Genomic DNA, 23,471 nt, shown 5'->3' with positions numbered 1-23,471 from the left:
GTTCAGTATGTTTTGCCTTTGCATTGTCTCAGACCTGTTTGTGAGAGATCCTGAGTATTACCTGGCTGTCTGATGTCCATCCTGGTTCCTGATCCCTGGCTTGTTCCTGACTCTGCTGTTTTCCTTGTTCCTGATTCCGGCTCGTCTGACTATTCGCTTTGGCTCCTGACTCGGCTCGTCTGACTACCAGCTCTAATTTTGACTCCTGGCTTGTTATTTGACTTGTGGACTTTTAATTATTTTTTTGTTATTAATAAAGGTGTGATTATTTTTGCACTTCTCGTCTCAGTCTGATTCCTGGCACCCTGACATTATGGGACACCAGTCTTGGAAAAAAGCAGCAGCAACACCCAGCCAGTGACATCACGAATTGGAGGTGGACACACAGAGTCAGTGTGTTTTGGAAAAAGCCGGTCCTGGCATAAAGGGTAGGAAGACCTGCATATTAACATATACCAAGTCAGAGCTGGTGAGTCCCTGCGGAAGATCTGGTGGTCCGGTGAGCTTGGTCTCTAGGAGGACTGCTGATCTGTTTACATGCTGCAGTGATTTATACTGTGAATTCCCTGTCACTAAGAAGAGAGGCTTACACTTTTATGAACTGCAACATGTTGTGGATACATTGTTCACTATTCCAGGTGGAACTTTAACAGATTGCTGATTACGTTGTGCCATATTACATGGCTATGATATAGTTTAAGTTGCAACTTTTATACCGGTAACATTTATTCAGGGATCCCTGATATAGGCTCAGTTGAATTTGTTTGTTTTTTATTGCCCTAATAAATATTAATTTGATTTATCTCAATATGAGTGTGATGTATACGCTGATTTGTTCTTAAAGGGATGGTGTCTGTACTTTTGTATTTTATTGGCTTAATAGGGGGTTGCAGGATTAGGTTTACTGTTAGTGTTCTCCTTGATCAATTTAATTATTTAAACTTCCTGCACTTGGATCACCACAATTAATTATATAAGTGGTGCCCTGTCCCTAGCCACCCATATCCTCACTAGCTGGTTATAGATTAAATAAATATATATATATATATATATATATATATGTATGTATATGTGTATATAAAGGTATACATGTGTATTTATGTGTTTATATGCGTAAATATGTATGTGCACACATAGGGGCCGATTTATCAATATCTGCCGGACATGATCCGCTGTAGCCAGACATCGCTGAATGCCGACAGCATATGCTGTCGACATTTAACATTGCACAAGCAGTTCTGGTGACCCGCTTGTGCAATGCCGCCCCTTGCAGATTCACGGTCAAACCGCTATCTAGCACGATCGGGCGGATTGATGTCCGCAGCTTTAGTGGAGGCGTATGAGTTAAGGAGCAGCCTGAAGCCTTACTTGGAAACAGCACCATTAGGGCACATTCGGCCCTTAATAAATCGGCCCCATAGTATGAGTCACATACACACAAACACACACACACATATATATATTTATTATATGAAGACCTTTCACCGCCGGAAAGAAGATTGATCGCCGGACTTCAGCAATGGTGAGTACCGATTTTGGGGTTAGTGTTAGTTGTTGTTTTTTTTTGTTTTTTTTAATGAACTGAATGCCCTTTTAAGGGCAATGCCCATACACATGCACTTTTAGGGGCAATGAGTAGATTAGGTTTTTTATTTAGTTCGTTTTAGATTAGTGTTTTTTTATTTTGGGGTGTTTTTTAAGGGGGTATTAGAATAGGAATAACTTTTTTATTATGGATAATTTAGTTTGTTATTTTTTGTAATGTTTGTTTTTTTATTTTTTGTAATTTTTTATTTTTTTTATTTTGGGTACTGTTAGGCTTTTTTATTTTGTGTGAGGGTAGGTTTTTCTATTTTGTATAATGTTTGGGTTTTTTAGTATTTTTTTTGTATATTATTTTTTAATGTACAAATAGAAAGAGGGCGCCACATAGCGTAATAACGTTTTTTTCAAAGTGGTTAGGTGTTAACAGGAAATGCGCTTACCATAAGTAGTTGCATTGTACTCTGACCAGTGCAATATCGCCAGCTAGCACTTTAATCAGCGGCTAGTACACTGTATGATGGTAAGCCTTCTCAGGATCTCCCTTTTTCTTTTATGGATGGCTCTGTGAGCACCTTCAGCTGTAGAAAATAGAGAGAGGGCTCCACATAGCATAATAACGTTTTTTCAAAGCAGTTAGGGGTTAACAGGTAATGCGCTTACCAATAGTTGTTGCACTGTGCTATGACCAGTGCAATCTCGCCTGCTAGCATTTTAATCAGCGGCTAGTACACTGTATGATGGTGAGTCTTCTCAGGATCTCCCTATTATCTTTCGTGGACAGCTCTATAAGCACCTTCAGCTGTAGCCATGTGGTATTTGGTTCGTAAAAGAAAGTCTGTTAGCTATTATAACTTAACAGCACTGGATTAAAAAAGGGTGAACAATTTCCAAGGGTAAATATAAAACAAGCTTTAATGACGTGTTTCTCAACCCACAAAGGGTTGTTTCATCAGATACAAAGCAAATGGATTTCATTACAAATTGCAACATTATAAACACATTTGGTTAATTAAAAACGGAAGTTGTCACTAAAAATCTAACCAATAGATTCACCTAAAAGACTACAACTGAGATATCAACATGGAACCCCCAGCTGTTACAATTAAAACACAGATCGAACATGGAAAATAAAGACAGATATATAAATGTCAAAAAACTATTCGAGATACATATGTCATAGTAAAATATCGGCTATCAAAAAACTACATATTCACAACCATTGGGTGCTACAAAAGTTTTTCCATTATACATGCAATGAATTTGATTTCTGAAGCGCAAATAACGTTGAGAGACCTTATTAAACATATAAGTTAACATGTTTATGTTTTTAATCTATTCGAAATTATTAACATCTTTCTAATGTCTGTCATTTGTATGGGAATACTGTGATAGTTTCTTTAAATCTATATATAAATGTCAAATTCTATTCAAGGTATCTATGTCATCGAAAAAAACAGCTGTCAAGAAACTGCATGTTCGCAACCGTTGTGTGCTGCAAGATGTTTTTACATTATACGTGCAATAGATTTGATCTATAAAGTGCAAATTACATTGAGGAACCTTTTTTAACATATCAATTATAAATTAACCTGTTGATGTTGTTTTCGTTTGTTATGTACATCTCACTTTTCTCATTCTTATTATTTATATAAAAATACTAAGGTATTTGTAACTCATCTATAGTTGTTATATAGTTTCGGTTTATCTGTAAATGTTTAATATATTTCTAGTGTCTGTCATTTGTACGGAAATATTGTGATAGTTTTTTTATATATGTATCCATTTTTTGGATTCCTACAGTCCCTTATAGTGAATTTTTTGTTTGTAGTAGTGATGTCATGATATTAATATTTATATCGCTAAGAGATCTGGTGACCGTGTATGAACCATAAAAGTTATCCAAAAACATGGACATAAAATGTAATTGGCAATTGTTTTTGCCCCTAAAAACAATACTCTTGAAGTTTATGTAGAATTAAACTGATTTGTATTTTTTTTAAAATAATCGATCTTTTGATATTTGTATGTATGTATATGTTTTTATTATTAATATATAATTCTTATATCTGCAATCTACTCTTTTATTGATTTTATATTTTACTAAAGTTATCAATAACATAGCAATTCTTTTAACTCTTCAGACATCCCAATATTAGTATACATAATATATTCTTTGGGATTTTTTATATATATACTTTCATGGTGTAATCCTTAATTGTTATATGTTACTCCAGTAATTATAAGGTGTTTTTACCCATTTTTTTTTTACAGAAGAGATTTAAAGTAATGTATCTGTGGTAACATTATCAGTAAAATCTCTAATAGGAATATGTGTTTTTACATATACAGTAATTGATATGTTAACGTGTGTATGTGTATATGCATGTATAGATCTGTATGTATAATATGTATTATATCTGAAATAAAAAGTAAGTATGTGTATGAATGTATATCTGTATAGTATGTGTTACATTTAAAATTAAAATTGATAAGTATTTGTGTACATTTTATCTGTATGAATTTGATATATAAATTTTAATATGATATGTGTATGTATATATAAAAGAAAGGTACAAGTTTTGTTCATATACACACGCCATTATACATGTGTGTACATTGCGCCATTCATAGATGTATGAAATATTTGCGTGTATATATATGTATGTTTGAATATATATGTCTTGAAGAACACAAATGTATATCCTGTATATACAAATATACAAGAAAGACAAGTGTGAATCTATATATATCCAAAGTGTACATCTATAATATATATGCATGTAAGCATATATGTTTTGTATACGATATTGTTTGATAAATCCATACATAGGTATATATATGTATTCATCAGAGAATATATATGTGTATGTATATATATATTTGTGATTGGCCAAGGTAAGGGTAATATGTGTAACATGTATCCTATATGTTAATGTTCATGAACTTTGTGTAATATAAATTGGAAGAAAAGAAATAATGAAAATGAATTATGTAATATGGATAATATGGAATATAAAAATGGAATATAAAAAGGGGGGATCTACTGATTGAAGGCTGCTAGGTCCAGATTGGCATTTAGCCCAAAAGGATGTAGAGTCTTCAATCGATAGATCCAATATGTCTCACGTTGTCTGAGCCTAGTTAACCTATTATAATCAGTGTTTTTGGGAATGTAATCAATGGGAATATACTTGAAAATATATGGGTTTCCATTATGTTTCATTAAACAGTGATTGGGTATACTATGTTTTATATTCTTTTTCCTAGAATTTTTACAATTACGGTGATGTTCTCCCCATCTGATTCTCAGTTTTCTGGAGGTGCGGCCTACATATTGTAGGCCACACATACACTCCATAAGGTAAACTGTATAGGATGATTCACAATTAAAAAATATAGGAATCTGAAAAGTTTCTCCTGTAACTGTTGATGTAAAAGTTTTTGTACCAGATTTTATCATTTTACATGTTCCACATCCTGATTTGCCACATTTGTACATTCCACATAAGCCAAAAAGGCCCTTATTCTGTGTTGTGGTCTGACTAGTTTTCTTGGTTTGTATGTGTTTAACTTTTTTGCTCGGAGCTAACTTGCTCCTAAGGGTCGGCGCCCTCCTATAAACAATTTTGGGTTTATCATTCACTAGACATCTCAAAATTGGATCTCTCTGGATTATGTGCCAATGTTTATACAATATGTTGTGTATCTTGTAAAAATCAGAATTGTATTGGGTTATGAAAAGAGTGTCTTTGGTTCCCAGATCACATGATTGGCTATTATCCTTATTGTTAGTGAAAATGTCGTCTCTATTTAATTCTGATGCTCTGCATAAAGCTTTATCAAGTAATGATGGAGGATATTCTTTCTCTAAGAATCTGTTATATAGAATTTTACTTTGTTCCAGAAAAGTGTCGTGGTTGGAACAATTACGCCTAATCCTGCGAAATTGACTATATGGGATATTATGTATCCAATTTCTGTGATGATTGCTATTGTAATTGAGAAAATTATTACTATCAACATCCTTAAAATAAGTCTTTGATGTTATTTTTATATAAATAATAAGAATGAGAAAAGTGAAATGTACATAACAAACGAAAACAACATCAACAGGTTAATTTATAATTTATATGTTAAAAAAGGTTCCTCAATGTAATTTGCACTTTATAGATCAAATCTATTGCATGTATAATGTAAAAACATCTTGCAGCACACAACGGTTGCGAACATGCAGTTTCTTGACAGCTGTTTTTCTCGATGACATATATACCTTGAATAGAATTTGACATTTATATACCTCTCTAGATTTAAAGAAACTATCACAGTATTCCCATACAAATGACAGACATTAGAAAGATGTTAATAATTTCAAATAGATTAAAAACATAAACATGTTAACTTACATGTTTAATAAGGTCTCTCAACGTTATTTGCGCTTCAGAAATCAAATTCATTGCATGTATAATGGAAAAACTTTTGTAGCACCCAATGGTTGCGAATATGTAGTTTTTTGATAGCCAATTTTTTACTATGACATATGTATCTCGAATAGTTTTTTGACATTTATATATCTGTCTGTATTTTACATGTTCGATCTGTGTATTAATTGTAACAGCTGGGGGTTCCATGTTGATATCTCAGTTGTAGTCTTTTAGGTGAATCTATTGGTTAGATATTTAGTGACAACTTCCTTTTTTAATTAACCAAATGTGTATATAATGTTGCAATTTGTAATGAAATCCATCTGCTTTGTATCTGATGAAACGACCCTTTGTGGGTTGAGAAACGCGTCATTAAAGCATGTTTTATATTTACCCTTGGAAGTTGTTCACCCTTTTTTTAATCCAGTGCTGTTAAGTTATAATAGCTAATAGACTTTGTTTTACAAACCAAATACCACACGGCTACAGCTGAAGGTGCTTATAGAGCCGTCCACGAAAGATAATAGGGAGATCCTGAGAAGACTCACCATCATACAGTGTACTAGCCGCTGATTAAAATGCTAGCAGGCGAGATTGCACTGGTCATAGCACAGTGCAACAACTATTGGTAAGCGCGTTACCTGTTAACCCCTAACTGCTTTGAAAAAACGTTATTACGCTATGTGGAGCCCTCTCTCTATTTTCTACAGCTGAAGGTGCTCACAGGGCCATCCACAAAAGAAAAAGGGAGATCCTGAGAAGGCTTACCATCATACAGTGTACTAGCCGCTGATTAAAGTGCTAGCAGGCGATATTGCACTGGTCAGAGTACAGTGCAACTACTTATGGTAAGCGCATTTCCTGTTAACACCTAACCACTTTGAAAAAAACGTTATTACGCTATGTGGCGCCCTCTTTCTATTTGTATTTTGTAACAGTGATATCCCCGCTCTCTGGGACCAGGAGGAGCTGCCTTGTCAAGACCGTTGCTCCATAACCCTGTCCGCCTGCTCTGAGCAGGCGGACAGGAATCACCAGAAATCAACCTGATCGAGTACGATCGGGTTGATTGAGACCCCCTGCTGGCGGCCGCGAGTCTGCAGAGGGCGGCGTTGCACCAGCAGCTCTTGTGAGCTGCTGGTGCAATGCTGAATACGGAGAGCATATTGCTCTCCGTATTCAGCGAGGTCTTGCGGACCTGATCCGCACTGTCGGATCAGGTCCGCAAGACCTTTAATAAATAGGGGCCAAAGTGTTTAAAAGTTTGCAAAAGAGTTCTCAGAACCTTAAAACAAAGCTATTTCATCTACAGAGAATCACATTGCATTACATCTGTCTATATATCAAATCTATAAAAAGTGTTTAGAATTATCTTAATAATGTAAGAAATTATGATGTTATTCAAATTCCATTTTAATGAAAACATTGTCCAAGTATCAACTTAAACATTGTCCAAGTAAAGAAAAGAAACAGGGAATTTTACAATTTACTTTAATTCTTTTTAGCTTCACATCCCTTTTTTATGCCTCTTTAAGCTGATGAAACTGATAATGACGCTAGTAAAGTCCTGAGGAATGGGTGTGATGATTTATTTAGACAATATTGTATTAATGTTTTTGAGCAAGAACAGTCTTATTATTGAAACTCATTAAATTATTGCTCTCCTTTAAAATGTAGGTTTTATAACTAAACATGACAAGTCAGTGCTCTCGTTTAGACAGAAGATAAGGCTTTCAAGTTCTCAGATCTACATTGTGTCATCATATCTGAAATTTTAATAACACAAAGGAAAAAAAACAACTTTTGGTTTAGTAGAATGTTATGGACATTTGTGAGGGACAGATGTTTCCTTATTTCTCTTTTATAACTCGTAATTACCAGAATCGCCAGAAACAGCAGTTATGAAGCAGCGGTCACAAATACCGCTGCTCCATAACCCTGTTCGCCTGCTCTGAGCAGGCGGACAGACATCGCCGGAATTCAACCTGATTGAGTACGATCGGGTTGATTGACACCTCCCTGCTGGCAGCCCATTGGCCGCGAGTCTGCAGGGGGTGGCGTTGCACCAGCAGCTCTTGTGAGCTGCTGGTGCAATGCTGAATACGGAGAGCGTATTGCTCTCTGTATTCAGTGAGGTCTGGCAGATCTGATCCGCACTGTCGGATCAGGTCCGCCAGACTTTGTTAAATAGAGGCCATAGTCTGAGCTGCATCTACAATTCAATGAACATAGCTGTCGTCAGTATGTTCACATCATTTTATGCTCATGAATAGAATTCAAATATATCAATTAAAAGTGGACATGTCCAGGAGTGAAAAATGTGTTTCGACTGAATCTTTCAGACCAAATATTTAGAAAATCCCAACCCTTCTTCACTGAGCACTGGGGCCCGCTAATAGGAGGCTTAGCACAGCGGATCCCAGGGTGTGTTAAAGGCATTTATTGCAGGTCCTGAAATCTTCCAGACTAAGCCTCCTATTAGAGGCCCCAGGGCTCTGTGAAGAAGGGTCAGAATTAGCGCGTCTCTTTAATGTGGTAGAAGTAAATATTTTTAACCCAAATTAATACTTACAAATTTCATCAGTATTTATTTGTTTTCTTTTACATTTTATGGTGCATTCGTTTGGAGATTTGTTTTGGGAAAATAAAACAAATATACATTTTTCATTAACAAATTTGAATTTGTAACAGAACGAATCCACATGTCTAAGGAAATGGGAAATTGAAAATACCTAGTAATTTGCATCTCCCAGTTTCATAATTGATTGTCCTCTGCATCCTTTTAATGTGTGGGTTCATTTGGCCATATACTTGCTTGCCTTCCTGCACACCTTCCACATTACAAATTTTATAATTGTCATTTAAAGGTACATTTAAGTAAATGTTTTATTTATGCATCAGTAATTAGTCATTGCTAAAGATCTACATGCAAAGCATCAGAACGAGGCTCCCATAGGATCCTATAGAAGCACGCTCTCATAAGCACAATGCTTCCCAGCAATGCGAATGCAAGGTCATGTTCGCATTGCTGTGAACTTGTAATACCAGCGCACATTAGCGTGTGCTGCTTTTACACCATGGATTGCAAATATCACTTTCATAAAAACGATTTTTAGAGCTCCACTTATACCGTTAATGTGCATTGCAATTTTTAAACTATATATAATTTAACCTTTTATGGTGAATGAAGAATGGCACCACAGGAAGCGTTTAACATTCAGCCACCCTTAGGCCCCTATTTAATAAAGGTCTTGCGGACCTGATCCGACAGTGCGGATCAGGTCCGCAAGACCTCGCTGAAGGCGGAGAGCAATACGCTCTCTGTATTCAGCATTGCATCAGCAGCTCACAAGAGCTGCTGGTGCAACGCCGCCCCCCGCAGACTCGCGGCCAACGCCAGCAGGGGGGTGTCAATCAACTCGATCGCACTTGATCGGGTTGAATTGTTACGATTCCTGTCCGCCTGCTTCATTTAACACTGCTATACTGTTGTCTTAAAGGTACAGAAATGTAAAAATTAAACTTGCACGAATTAGATAGGGCATGTAATTATGTGACGCTTTTAATTTTACTTCTATTATCAAATGTACGTAGTTCTCTTGGTATTCTTTGTCAAAATGAATACATACATATTCTAGACTACTGAAAGCTAGCTGCTGATTGGTGGCTGCCCAAGTATGCCTTTTTTATTGGCTTTTCTGCTAGCTCCCAGTAGTGCATTTATGTTTCTTCAACAAAGGATACTAAGAGAATGAATCACATTTGTTTTTTACAATTGTATACTCTATATGAATCATGAAATAAATATTTTGAGTGTAATGTACCCTTTAAGCTAACTTTGCCATACAGTTACATACATTTTTATTGATGGTGCAAAGCTAGAATTTACCATGGTATTGTTTTTGTAGACATTGTGGCCTTTACTATACAAAAGGGCAATGACTTTTTGTAATCGTTTTGAAGTAATTTGGAATCTGTATTTTGTGCTAAATTTCTATCTTTTTTAGTGACTGGGGAAATATGAGGCATTTTGTGATTATTTCCTTCTCCGAAATTCTATTTATTTACCCTTGATGAATGGACCTCTCTGACCAATACAAGACATCATTCCACAAATTGCTTGAAAAAGCAATAGCTACTCCTCTTCTTGAACATTTTCATTCATTTCTACTGGCTATGAAGGATTAATCTTCCACAATAAGTCTCTAGTTAACAGTTGACCTTAGACCTTTTACCACAAAATTGCAAGCTTCTATGAATGTTCTTCAGAGCCTAGAAGAAACCATTTTTAATGTGGCATCCCAGAATTCATTTGTGCTTAGAATGGAATATGGATTTAATTTTTTTTAGCCATTGCTGTTCATGTGGAACTTTTCCATATTCTTTACTTGAAAGGACTAAATACAGAGAACATGAAATATCTACTAAATTTTTATTTTTAAATTGTGCTAGTTTTTCATATACAATACAACCAGCATTCATTTAAAAGGGGAAAGTTAGATATTTTCAGTAATGTGGCCAATGGGTGTAACTCAGATGCTATATTTCAGTTATAGTTATCCCATCAGTCCACATATATTTATTGATAGTCTATAAAAAGGCACAATTATATTTTACTAAAATTATAGGAGAATCTAAATGGTTCTGATAGGCCATTAACAAATATTAGCTAAACTGTCACATCACCAATAAAAAGGCTTATGCTAATTGGTTGGATCCATCCCACTGCTCTATAGACTCATCCTCCAAGCAATGTATAACATGATATTGATCTGTTTTTATTGTTCTAATATATCCTAGCAAACACTTAAAGGAACATTTATTAATGCAGAATTTCATAATCAGCAAGTGCATAACAAAAAGAAGGTATAATAGCACCAATTCTGATATGTTTCAACTTGTTCTTCAATTTACTGGTCCCCTATCGTTTAATAGCCATCAGCCAATCACAGACTCATTTACGTATGTACTGAAAGTTTGCACATGCTTAGTAGCAGCTGATGCCTCAGACAGTGTGCATATATAAAGAGTGTGCATTTGGTGATGGAAGTAAATTAGGAAGTCTCTTAAAATGATGTGCTCTATTCGATTCATGAAAGTTTTAATTTTGACGTTAGGTCCCTTTAAAGCACTTTTTAAAACCACTGTCCATAAGGATAACTGAATATTACTTTGTTGGTCAGTTGGATTCATTTATGCAGAAGCTCTGCAGGTTGAAATCAGGATCAGTCTGTAACCGTGTAGGGAGACTGGAACCAGGAGTCAGGACCAGAGGACAAGTCAGGACAGTGGACAATAAGCAGGCCAGAGTCAGGACTCTGTAGAGTCAGCGATTATCAGGCTATGTAGTGTTAGGGGAAGCAGAATGATAGTTTAAGAAGTGATTCCAAGTGTCAGCAGTCAAGTGATCATTCCTAGCAGGTAAGTCAGCAAGAGGGCAAGCTATAGACCATATTAAAAAAACAACTTCTTAACCAATTAAAGGGACAGTCTAGGCCAACATAAACTTTCATAATTCAGATAGAGCATGTAATTTTAAACAATTTTCCAATTTACTTTTATCACCAATTTTGCTTTGTTCTCTTGGTATTCTTAGTTGAAAGCCTAACCTAGGAGGTTCATATGCTAATTTATTAGACCTTGAAGCCCACCTCTTTTCAGATTGCATTTTAACCGTTTTTCACCACTAGAGGGTGTTAGTTCACGTATTTCATATAGATAACACTGTGCTCGTGCACGGGAAGTTATCTGGGAGCAGGCACTGATAGGCTAGACTGCAAGTCTGTCAAAAGAACTGAAAAAAGGGGCAGTTTGCAGAGGTTTAGATATAAGATAATCCCAGAGGTTAAAAGTATATTATTATAACTGTGTTGGTTATGCAAAACTGGGGAATGGGTAATAAAGGGATTATCTATCTTTTAAAACAATAAAAATTCTGGTGTAGACTGCCCCTTTAACCCAGCACCAACCAGGGCTTTCACAGGCCTTTTAAAACTTGTCATGCCACTTTCTGCACACTTTCTGCCACAGAGTCATTTCTGACTGAAATAATGCTGTCTTCCATATCTTCTCCAGATACTGAACAATCCATAATGCACCTTACAGTTCCAGTACCTCGGGACCTGACACTGTCTTCTGAAACCTACATATTTATTTTGTGCCTCTAAACTTTAACTGTATTGTCATCTGGGGGGATGCTTTCTGAACTGATTGGGGGGCCCCCTGCACAATTAGGCACTTATGAGGTGGCATCAGGATAGGCCTCACTTTGGGGAATCCAGGCAAGTTAGTGACATCACCACAAGTGCACATTGTGACATCACTTATCCCCATAAATCCAGAAGTGGCAGAGACATTGTAACAAGAGCTGGAGTGCAAAACCTGCTATCTCAGCTCCCTCCTGACCACGTATTTTATGAACAGAAGCCACTCTTTAAAATAAAAGCATGGTTTATAGTCAGTAGTAATAGTGATTACCTGACTAAAATAAAATCCTTAATTGAAATATGGGTACTATTGAGGGCTTTATAGTCAGGTGATCACTGAGGTGACAGTGTTTCACATATACAGGGAGTGCAGAATTATTAGGCAAATGAGTATTTTGACCACATCATCCTCTTTATGCATGTTGTCTTACTCCAAGCTGTATAGGCTCGAAAGCCTACTACCAATTAAGCATATTAGGTGATGTGCATCTCTGTAATGAGAAGGGGTGTGGTCTAATGACATCAACACCCTATATCAGGTGTGCATAATTATTAGGCAACTTCCTTTCCTTTGGCAAAATGGGTCAAAAGAAGGACTTGACAGGCTCAGAAAAGTCAAAAATAGTGAGATATCTTGCAGAGGGATGCAGCACTCTTAAAATTGCAAAGCTTCTGAAGCATGATCATCGAACAATCAAGCGTTTCATTCAAAATAGTCAACAGGGTCGCAAGAAGCGTGTGGAAAAACCAAGGTGCAAAATAACTGCTCATGAACTGAGAAAAGTCAAGCGTGCAGCTGCTAAGATGCCACTTGCCACCAGTTTGGCCATATTTCAGAGCTGCAACATCACTGGAGTGCCCAAAAGCACAAGGTGTGCAATACTCAGAGACATGGCCAAGGTAAGAAAGGCTGAAAGACGACCACCACTGAACAAGACACACAAGCTGAAACGTCAAGACTGGGCCAAGAAATATCTCAAGACTGATTTTTCTAAGGTTTTATGGACTGATGAAATGAGAGTGAGTCTTGATGGGCCAGATGGATGGGCCCGTGGCTGGATTGGTAAAGGGCAGTGAGCTCCAGTCCGACTCAGACGCCAGCAAGGTGGAGGTGGAGTACTGGTTTGGGCTTGTATCATCAAAGATGAGCTTGTGGGGCCTTTTCGGGTTGAGGATGGAGTCAAGCTCAACTCCCAGTCCTACTGCCAGTTTCTGGAAGACACCTTCTTCAAGCAGTGGTACAGGAAGAAGTCTGCATCCTTCAAGAAAAACATGATTTTCATGCAGGACAATGCTCCATCACACGCGTCCAAGTACTCCACAGCGTGGCTGGCAAGAAAGGGTATAAAAGAAGAAAATCTAATGACATGGCCTCCTTGTTCACCTGATCTGAACCCCATTGAGAACCTGTGGTCCATCATCAAATGTGAGATTTACAAGGAGGGAAAACAGTACACCTCTCTGAACAGTGTCTGGGAGGCTGTGGTTGCTGCTGCACGCAATGTTGATGGTGAACAGATCAAAACACTGACAGAATCCATGGATGGCAGGCTTTTGAGTGTCCTTGCAAAGAAAGGTGGCTATATTGGTCACTGATTTGTTTTTGTTTTGTTTTTGAATGTCAGAAATGTATATTTGTGAATGTTGAGATGTTATATTGGTTTCACTGGTAAAAATAAATAATTGAAATGGGTATATATTTGTTTTTTGTTAAGTTGCCTAATAATTATGCACACTAATAGTCACCTGCACACACAGATATCCCCCTAAAATAGCTATAACTAAAAACAAACTAAAAACTACTTCCAAAACTATTCAGCTTTGATATTAATGAGTTTTTTGGGTTCATTGAGAACATGGTTGTTGTTCAATAATAAAATTAATCCTCAAAAATACAGCTTGCCTAATAATTCTGCACTCCCTGTATGTTAAATTGACTAAGTGTATATGTGTACAGGGGAACCCCTACATTTTCTTTTGTGATTCAGATAGAGCATTCGATTTTAAGCAACTTTCTAATTTACTCCTATTATCAAGTTTTCTTCATTATCTTTGTATCTTTATTTGAAAAGCAAGAATGTAAGTTTAGATGCCGGCCCATTTTTGGTGAACAACCTGGGTTGTTCTTTTGTTTTTGCTGATTGGTGGATAAATTCACAAACCAATAAACAAGTGCTGTCTAGTGAACTGAACCAAAAATTGTCTTGCTCCTTTGCTTAGATGCCTTCTTTTTCAAATAAACATAGCAAGAAAACAAAGAAAAATAAGAGGAGTAAATTAGAAAGTTGCTTAAAATTGCATGCTCTGTCTGAATCACGAAAGAAAAAATTTGGGTTCAGTGTTCCTTTAACATCAAAGTGCAAGAGGGCCTCAAACAGCCCTTGTCTAGATTAGGATAGCCTTGCACCCCTTGCTGTATCATATTTATTTAACTATTTTACACCTGCTCATTTAATGAAATAAAATATGTTAAAATTTAATTTAAAAATCAGATTTTGTTTTTCCTTTTAAATTTTAATTGGTTAGTTCTATAGAGAAAAAAAACAAAATTACTCCTATTTCTGTTTATTTTAGAAAAGGTTACTTAACATAATTATACAACTTCAAATGACTAAAGAGTTTAGCACAAAGAAACAAATAAAAAACACATGTTTACGGGGGCGGAGTCTGGCCACGCTAGAAGATGGCCACACATTAGAAGGGCTCCCATTTCCTATAACGGCTTCAAGCGATATGTTTGGCGTGTAACCCTCCAAATTCCCCTACTCTGCAATTATAAACTCGCACAAGTCTAGAGGTCAATTTTAAATCCCGAAAATTGGGTGCCCGGCTTATAATAGCCATCACCCGTGTAGGAGACGCAAGTGAGGGCTGCTATTCAGAATCCCATAATAGGAATACTCCTAGTGAATACTGTAGATCAGCGTGAAAACACTGCACTGAGAAACAGGCAGCACAGCGTTTCCTCTCATGGCATCAAGCCTATTACTCACCCCCGAGGTCATTTTAATCCAACTGGGAGCGGACGAACAGAGGATCCTCAGCTGTCATCTTCTGGAGTCCCAGCAGCTCCTTGTTCAATCAGCAAGCATCGGATAACAGCGCAAAAATGTTTTCAGCATAGCAGAAAAGCTCACACATTGATCCAAGAGCTCCAAACAAACTTAAAAAAATGAGTTAATAGTAACACATAAAAGTCATAAAAGGACTATCCCAAACGCCCCTAAAGCAGGAACGGCAATCCTTAAGGCATACATAATGACACTTGTCTCTTGGTTAAACCCTGCATACCTGGGCAGTTTCCTACACCGCAAACAACTAAAAGTGGGAGGCCTCTGTGCTTGTACACAAAAACATATTTGTAATTATAACCCAGAAAGGGAACTTCTTATTTAACAGTTTACAGGAAATAAATAAAGTCTCACTCATCACATCTATATGATTTAAGCCTATGCAATTAGGCCTAGCACATTGAAGCTAGTACACACTGACCCTAGGGATTTTTTATAGTTTCTCCCATCATTCTGCAAGCGACACATATGTAATGCATTACAAGAGACAAAACAAAGCAGAAAAAACAACCTCTTCAAAACCACTTAGCCAATACCTCAGACCAATTGAGGTGCAATCAGAAATACCTAGAGGAGAAATGGTAGATAAACAAATAAATGTGGCCGCACAAGTTCTTCAGGCCGAAACATCCTCATCTCCATACGTGACAAAAAATGACATTCAACATTTATCATCCAAAGAAGACATTGAAGGGGTCTTACAAGAAATGAGGAACCTTTTTGGAGACCTTTGCAAGGATTTGGGTGCTTTAGACCACAGAGTCCTTACACTAGAAGAGCATCAAGAATCAGTAACTGCAGAAATCCAAACTAACACGTCTGCTATTGAAGACCATGCTGACAAGCGCAATCTTCTTATTGAAAAAATAGAAGATTTGGAAAATTGCTGCCAAAGAAACAATCTTAGAATATGAGGGGTCTCAGAAACAGTATTCCCTACAGTGATAGATGGATATCTACAAGCTTTGGTTAAAGTTATAAAGGATAGTCCTTCAGCACAAGACTTCCCAATTGAGAGGGCTCATAGGGCTTTACGACCAAAGCCACCCCCCAAAGCCCCACCGAGAGACATTATCGTGAAGTTCTCACAATACAAAGACAAAGAGGAACTTCTCTGCTGCGCTAGAATAAAACATCCCATCTTTCATGCAGGTGAAGAAATACACATTTTCACTGATTTATCAATGGTTACCCTTCAAAAGAGAAGAGAACTAACCCATATTACCTCCTATCTGCGTAAAAACAAGATTCAATACAGATGGGGTTTTCCAGTGTCTTTGATTGTGACACACAATATTAAAACTGCAATCTATAGACCAGGATCCAACCTTACTCTCTTCTACAGAGAACTCTCAATACAAGAAAATACAGAGGGCAATAGCAGCGCCAAATAAGGGAATGGTTGACGTTCCTTCAGGTCAGATTTTTGTTCCAAGATGTTACCATGGACATAAAGCTCACAGTATATGAGAGACTAATGGTCCAATTTACATATCCTTTTAAATTTGAGAAGGATAGACAACACCATTTCTTTGTGCATAAATGCCCTGTTTTCTTAATCTCATATGAGTAACATAGCACTGTTCTGGATTGTCAACGGTTTTTGTTGCCTTATTGTTTACTATTAATGTAATGCAGGGATCTCTACTAAATGATTACTGTCTAGCAGTGTTGAACTTGCCACTATGGGTGGAAAAAAATATATAATTACAAAGTTTTACAAAATTCTAACCCTATATTATGCCCCTCACTTACGGCATTTTTGTAATCAATTAAATTTAGTAGGTTCAGCCTAGGCTGAATGATTTATATTTGTTGTGTTGCATTTAGGTCAATTGTGTAGAATTATCACACATTTGAGTGACTGATGTTCCTGAGATTGCCCTCTGGATACAAGTCACTACACCTCCCCTACCCTCTACTGTTTACCATCCACTTCCATTATCCCATCCCCATCCCTTCCCTTATATGCCAAACAAAGGTCAAAGCAATATAAACCATATTAAATTTAGCCAGAAATGGGGATACTTCCCCTATTAGATTTTAATTCAAATAGACTGCTCTACTGTTGTATGGTACTGAATATATGGTATTTTATATTTTACTTACTATATTTTCTTGCCTACATACCTTGACTTTATCATAACAGTCAATATCTATATCAACTGTTATCTTCCTTTCTTTACCTCCCACTAAGCTCATTCTTCTCTTTACAAATTTCTTTTTTTCTCCTCCACCAAAATCCATCCTAAAACATGATATCCAAACATAGCAGATTTCAAGACCACACCCTCCAACTAACCTCCATAAATGCAAAGGTCCTTAATAGTCCGGGTAAACGGTCTATATCCTTTAGGGAATTAAATAAATTAAAAAGCCAAATCCTAATGATCCAAGAGACTCATTTCCAAATAGGAAAAGAACCAAAGTGGTTTAACCCACAATACCCTACAGCCTATTTCTCCTCTGGGTCGAGTAAGAAAAGCAGAGTGAGAATATTATTACATAAATCTTTCCCATTTCAAATCACACCGGAAGGCAGATATATTCTCCTAGTGGGACTACTTTATGGTCACCAAATTATACTTCTAAATATTTAAGCCCCAAGCCAAGCCCAGAATGTGTTCTTCAAAAATTAGCAAATTTAATACTAGACCATGCCAAGGGAATGGTATTCCTGGCTTGAGATTTTAACCTTTCTTTAGACCCTATGATAGATTTGTTCGGAGGGGCCTCGTGTATCCCTAAGATCGTACTTAAATCTGTCAAAAACACCCTCCATAACCTAACACTACATGATATTTGAAGAAAATTACACCCGACAGATAAAGATTACACCTTCTATTCATCACGTCACAATAGCTACATGAGAATAGATCACATATTTGCAGACTCTAATGGACTTTCTATAACAAAATCATTGTGACATTGGACCTATAACATGGTCTGACCATGTTCCTGTTACCTGCTCAATTCTATGGCCATATTTTCCTATTGTATCAAATATATGGAGATTAGATGATACTCTTTTGGATAACCCATTAATTCTAAGCAAGATACAGAAAGACCTCACAGAGTACTTTCAAACTAACACACACTCTTTTTCGTCAGCCATATATAAATGGGAGGCCCATAAAACTGTGTTACATGGAATATTTATAAAACATAAAGCTAAGATTAATAAGCAGGCAAGAGAAAAACACTCTTATCTTCTTGCACAAATCAGAGTTTATGAAAACGAACATAAAAATTATCCTTTTAATGGCACAGTTAAAAACAATCTTCTTAGTGCTAGATCCGCCCTTAAACAACATTTAACAGAAATACACCATTGTAAAGCTCTATTTTTAAAACAATATTATTGCAAAGGGGGCAATAAACCAGGGAAAATTCTGTCATGAAACCTTAGATGGAAGCAATTATCAACATACATACACGCTTTAAAATTAAAAGACGGTCAAACAATAAAGAGCAGTACTCAAATAGCGTCATCCTTCCGTAGGTATTACAATTCCCTATATAATATAGATGGAATACACAAAAACTCACAAATAAAGGAAGACATAAACATACTTAAAGAAAACACTGACAGATATTTTCAGGGGATTGATCTAGCATCTTTAAATAAAGATGAAGCAGAAAGTCTAGAAGCCCCAATCACAATAGAAGAATTGCATCAGGCTATTAAAGACACACCGTCAGGTAAAAGTCCAGGACTGGACGGATACACTTCTCGATATTATAAAAAAATTCATAGATATTTTATCTCCACATATGCTTTTCCTTTTCAACAACTTGAGAGATGACCCTCACTTAACTAAAAACTTATTAGAGGCAGACATAACAGTTATCTCCAAACTGGGTAAACAAGCTACATGCCCAGAGAATTTCAGACCAATATCCCTAATTAACACAAGCATGAAAATCTTAGCTAAAGTCCTTGCCAACAGACTAAATACATTTCTACAAAATCTCATCTCCAATGACCAAGTTGGATTTGTACATGGAAGAGAGGCCAGGAAAAACACCACCAAAATATTACAACTAATAAATCTTGCCAAAGTGACGGGGGTCCCAATGGTCCTTTTTTTCGACTGACACAGAGAAGGCCTTTGATAGGGTGAGGTGGTCTTTTCTGCGTAGGGCAATGGAAGAAATGAGAATACCAAAAACCTTTCTCAACATGTCAATGGCACTGTACTCCAATCCTAGTGTAAGAGTAAGGGGTAAACAGCACTCTCTCAGAGTCTTTTTGTATAAGCAATGGTACTAGGCAGGGATGTCCCCTATCCCCTCTGCTTTTCGCAATATTGATAGAAGTATTAGCCAAAAAAATCAGGAAAAATAACATAATCAAATGCTTGTTGGTAGGTGACATGGACTATAAACAGGCTCTCTATGCTGTTGATATTCTCTTCTCTCTAACAGAGGCTGAGACCTCCCTCCCAGAGTTGCTAAAAGAATAAGACTCTTATGGAAAAATTTTGAATTTTCTTTTAAACCTCAATAAATCTGAGCTCCTGAACATAAATACGCAACCACACCATATACAACATCTAAGAAGCCAATACAACATTTCCATTGCACAACATAAATTGAAATACTTGGGAATATATTTATCCACTTTGTTTCAAGATCTGCATTAATATAATTATCTCATGTTAAAAAACTAAATTTCACTAGACCTATCTACCTGGAAAAATAAACTGCTTACTTGGCTAGGAAGAATAGGGGTCATAAAAATGAATATCCTCCCTAGAATAGTCTGTTTTACTAACACTACTCATACCACTACATAATGGCTTTCTTATTCAACTTCAAAAAATATTAGAACAGTACATTTGGGCAGGCACTAAACCGAGAACACCGAAAAAAATGATGTACCTACCTAGGGATAGAGGCAGGTTAGGAGTTCCAAACCTAATTGCATACAGAACGGTGACCATGCTCCAGTACATTGTTGAATGGGCACACAACACCAATCACAAGGCCTGGGTACATTTGGACAACAATGAGTGGGGAATATGTAGGGTGTGTGCAATAGAAATTGAAACAACAATAAATGGTCCTGAATAGTGATGTCGCAGACCTAAAAATTTGGGTTCACGAATAGCGAACGCGAACTCCCCCAAAAGTTTGCGAACGGGCGAACCCGGCGAACCCCCATTGACTTCAATGGGCAGGCGAATTTTAAAACCCACAGGGACTCTTTCTGGCCACAATAGTGATGGAAAAGTTGTTTCAAGGGGACTAACACCTGGACTGTGGCATGCCAGAGGGGGATCCATGGCAAAACTCCCATGGAAAATTACATAGTTGATGCAGAGTCTGTTTTTAAGCCATAAAGGGCATAAATCACCTAACATTCCTAAATTGTTTGGAATAACATGCTTTAAAACATCAGGTATGATGTTGTATCGATCAGGTAGTGTAAGGGTTACGCCCACTTCACAGTGACAGACCAAACTCCCAGTTTAAAGGGACAGTCTACACCAGAATGTTTATTGTTTTAAAAGATAGATAATCCCTTTATTACCCATTTCCCAGTTTTGCATAACTAACACATTTATAATAATATACTTTTAACCTCTGTGATTATCTTGTATCTAAGCCTCTGAAAACTGCCCCTTTTTTCAGTTCTTTTGACAGACTTGCAGTCTAGCCAATCAGTGCCTGCTCCCAGATAACTTCTCGTGAACGAGCACAGTGTTATCTATATGATATACGTGAACTAACACCCTCTAGTGGTGAAAAACTGTTAAAATGCAATCTGAAAGAGGTGGGTTTCAAGGTCTAAGAAATTATCATATGAACCTCCTAGGTTAAGCTTTCAACTAAGAATTCCAAGAGAATTTTTTTTTTTTTTTTAAATTTACACTACTGTTACACCAGATATGAGTGGTGGCACTGGGCAAGTGTGCCTGGCACACACGCTGGCAGGCAACTGCAATTAGATTACACAAGCAGACTGATGTTTCACAGTCAAAAAAGTTTTTTTTTTTTTTAAATTTACACTACTGTTACACCAGATATGAGTGGTGTGGCACTGGGCAAGTGGGTCTGGCACACACGCTGGCAGGCAGGCAACTGCAATTAGATTACACTAGCAGACTGATGTTTCACAGTCAAAAAAGTTTTTTTTTTTTTTTAATTTACACTACTGTTACACCAGATATGAGTGGTGTGGCACTGGGCAAGTGGGTCTGGCACACATGCTGGCAGGCAGGCAACTGCAATTAGATTACACTAGCAGACTGATGTTTCACAGTCAAAAAAGTTTTTTTTTTAAAATTTACACTACTGTTACAACAGATATGAGTGGTGTGGCACTGGGCAAGTGGGCCTGGCACACACGTTGGCAGGCAGGCAACTGCAATTAGATTACACTAGCAGACTGATGTTTCACAGTCAAAAAAGTTTTTTTTTTTAAATTTACACTACTGTTACACCAGATATGAGTGGTGGCACTGGGCAAGTGGCTTGGCAGGCAGGCAACTGCAATTAGATTACACAGGAAAAAACTATTCGCGACATCACTAGTCCTGAATAGGTACCCAGAGGTGAAATAAACAGTCCAATGAAGTACAATGTGTGAGGAATCCCCTACCTCAATCTGTGCTATCAAAAACCAAATGTAAGTAACTGGAATCACACTTAGATAAAGATTGCAAAGTAACTCACCACTCCTGGGTGCTGTGTGTTCAGGAGTCCTTTAGCTTCAATACAGCAGCTCCTTTCTGCCCACCTCTGTGCAGCATAAATCCTCCATAGGTATTCTCTCTGCTGTACAGGTGCCTGGGTTGCTGTAACTCATCTTAGTTCTAAGCTGCTCACCTGCAGCTCCTCACAGCATCCTCCTTAACCCAGTTTCTTAGGTCTGTCAACCGCAACTGATAGCCCCTCCCCCGCAGCTAACCTATTTACCATGTGCTTACTTGTGGCCAAACAAAGTTCAATTAAAGAAATTTTGCTAGGAGCACCATGCTTTATGTTAAAACATAAATCTTTTATTAGTGAATATTTAAGGTACTCAAACCCTGAAGGTAAAAAACAGTATAATCTGTGCAATATCAAACAAGAAAAAAAAATGGCTGCTGCCTTACTCCTAGCCTGCTTAAAACATACACAGGCTAAAAATGTGGTCATTACTAAGGCGAGAGATTCAGTAGCCAGGCTAACTAGAGAGAGTCTTTAGAGCACAGGTAAAAAGAAACCAGGAAAAAAATTAGACAGTAAGGTTACATTTATAACAAAATATTCACAACAGTATGCTCAGATCTGCCAGATCATAAGCAATCATTTAAATTTGTTGTCAGCTGATGATGATCTAAAAGAAACTGTGTCAAGAAGGGTCAGGTTTACCTACAAGAGAAATAGGACAATAGGCAATCAGGTAGCCCTCACAAGGTTACAAAAGAAACAAGTAGCAAATTCCTCCTGGGTGCATAGCATGTGAGAGAGTAACAATTGGAGAAGAACTTTAACTCCATGGTCACAGGAGAGAGTTTCCAGAATAGTCTCTGTTTGAATTGTCGCTCCACTTATGTGGTGTGCCTTATTTCTTGCACACAATGTGCCCTTCAGTAAGTTGGCCTCACAACAAGGGAGGCCAGGGTAAGGATAAAAGAACATCTAACAGATATTAGATCTGGAGTGTTGACTACCCCCCTAATTAATCATTTTTCAGTTTTTCATCAGAAAAATACAAGGTTCTTCACATGGACCATTATTGAAAGGGTACTCCCACGCAAAAAGAGGAGAGGACAGGTCACAAAAACTTGGAGAAAGAGAGGCCTTCTGAAACTTTAGGCTAAAGACCAGGGTTCCAGAAGGTCTAAACTCGGAATACGATCTCATCAACTTCTGGTAGTTCTGTCCCTTTAATGGGTGTAGTACATTTGAGTTATCCTGATCAGAGGCATTTTGACAGTATCCACAATCGCCCATTGGATATTATTAATATAGCTAACTAACTCCAACTCTGACATCACATAGCAGGCAATAAGCTTGGGATGGGATTTTAATATTAGAGTTGGTCTCATCTATCCCTCTCCAAAGAATGATGAGTAAAACACAAAAACATATAAGAGAGTTATAGGGGCAATTTACATATGCTTCGTATATGAGTTTGGGGGCATATGCAATGGGTTGTATAATGGTGGTTGGAATAGGTAGTCATATGTCCTCTTTGTTGAAGGAGATTGTATAGCTGTAATAAGCAACATCTA

Source organism: Bombina bombina, chromosome 10, assembly GCF_027579735.1.
Source record: "Bombina bombina isolate aBomBom1 chromosome 10, aBomBom1.pri, whole genome shotgun sequence".
In the NCBI taxonomy this organism is placed as follows: Eukaryota; Metazoa; Chordata; class Amphibia; order Anura; family Bombinatoridae; genus Bombina; species Bombina bombina.
Note: the sequence above shows the minus strand (reverse complement) of the source record.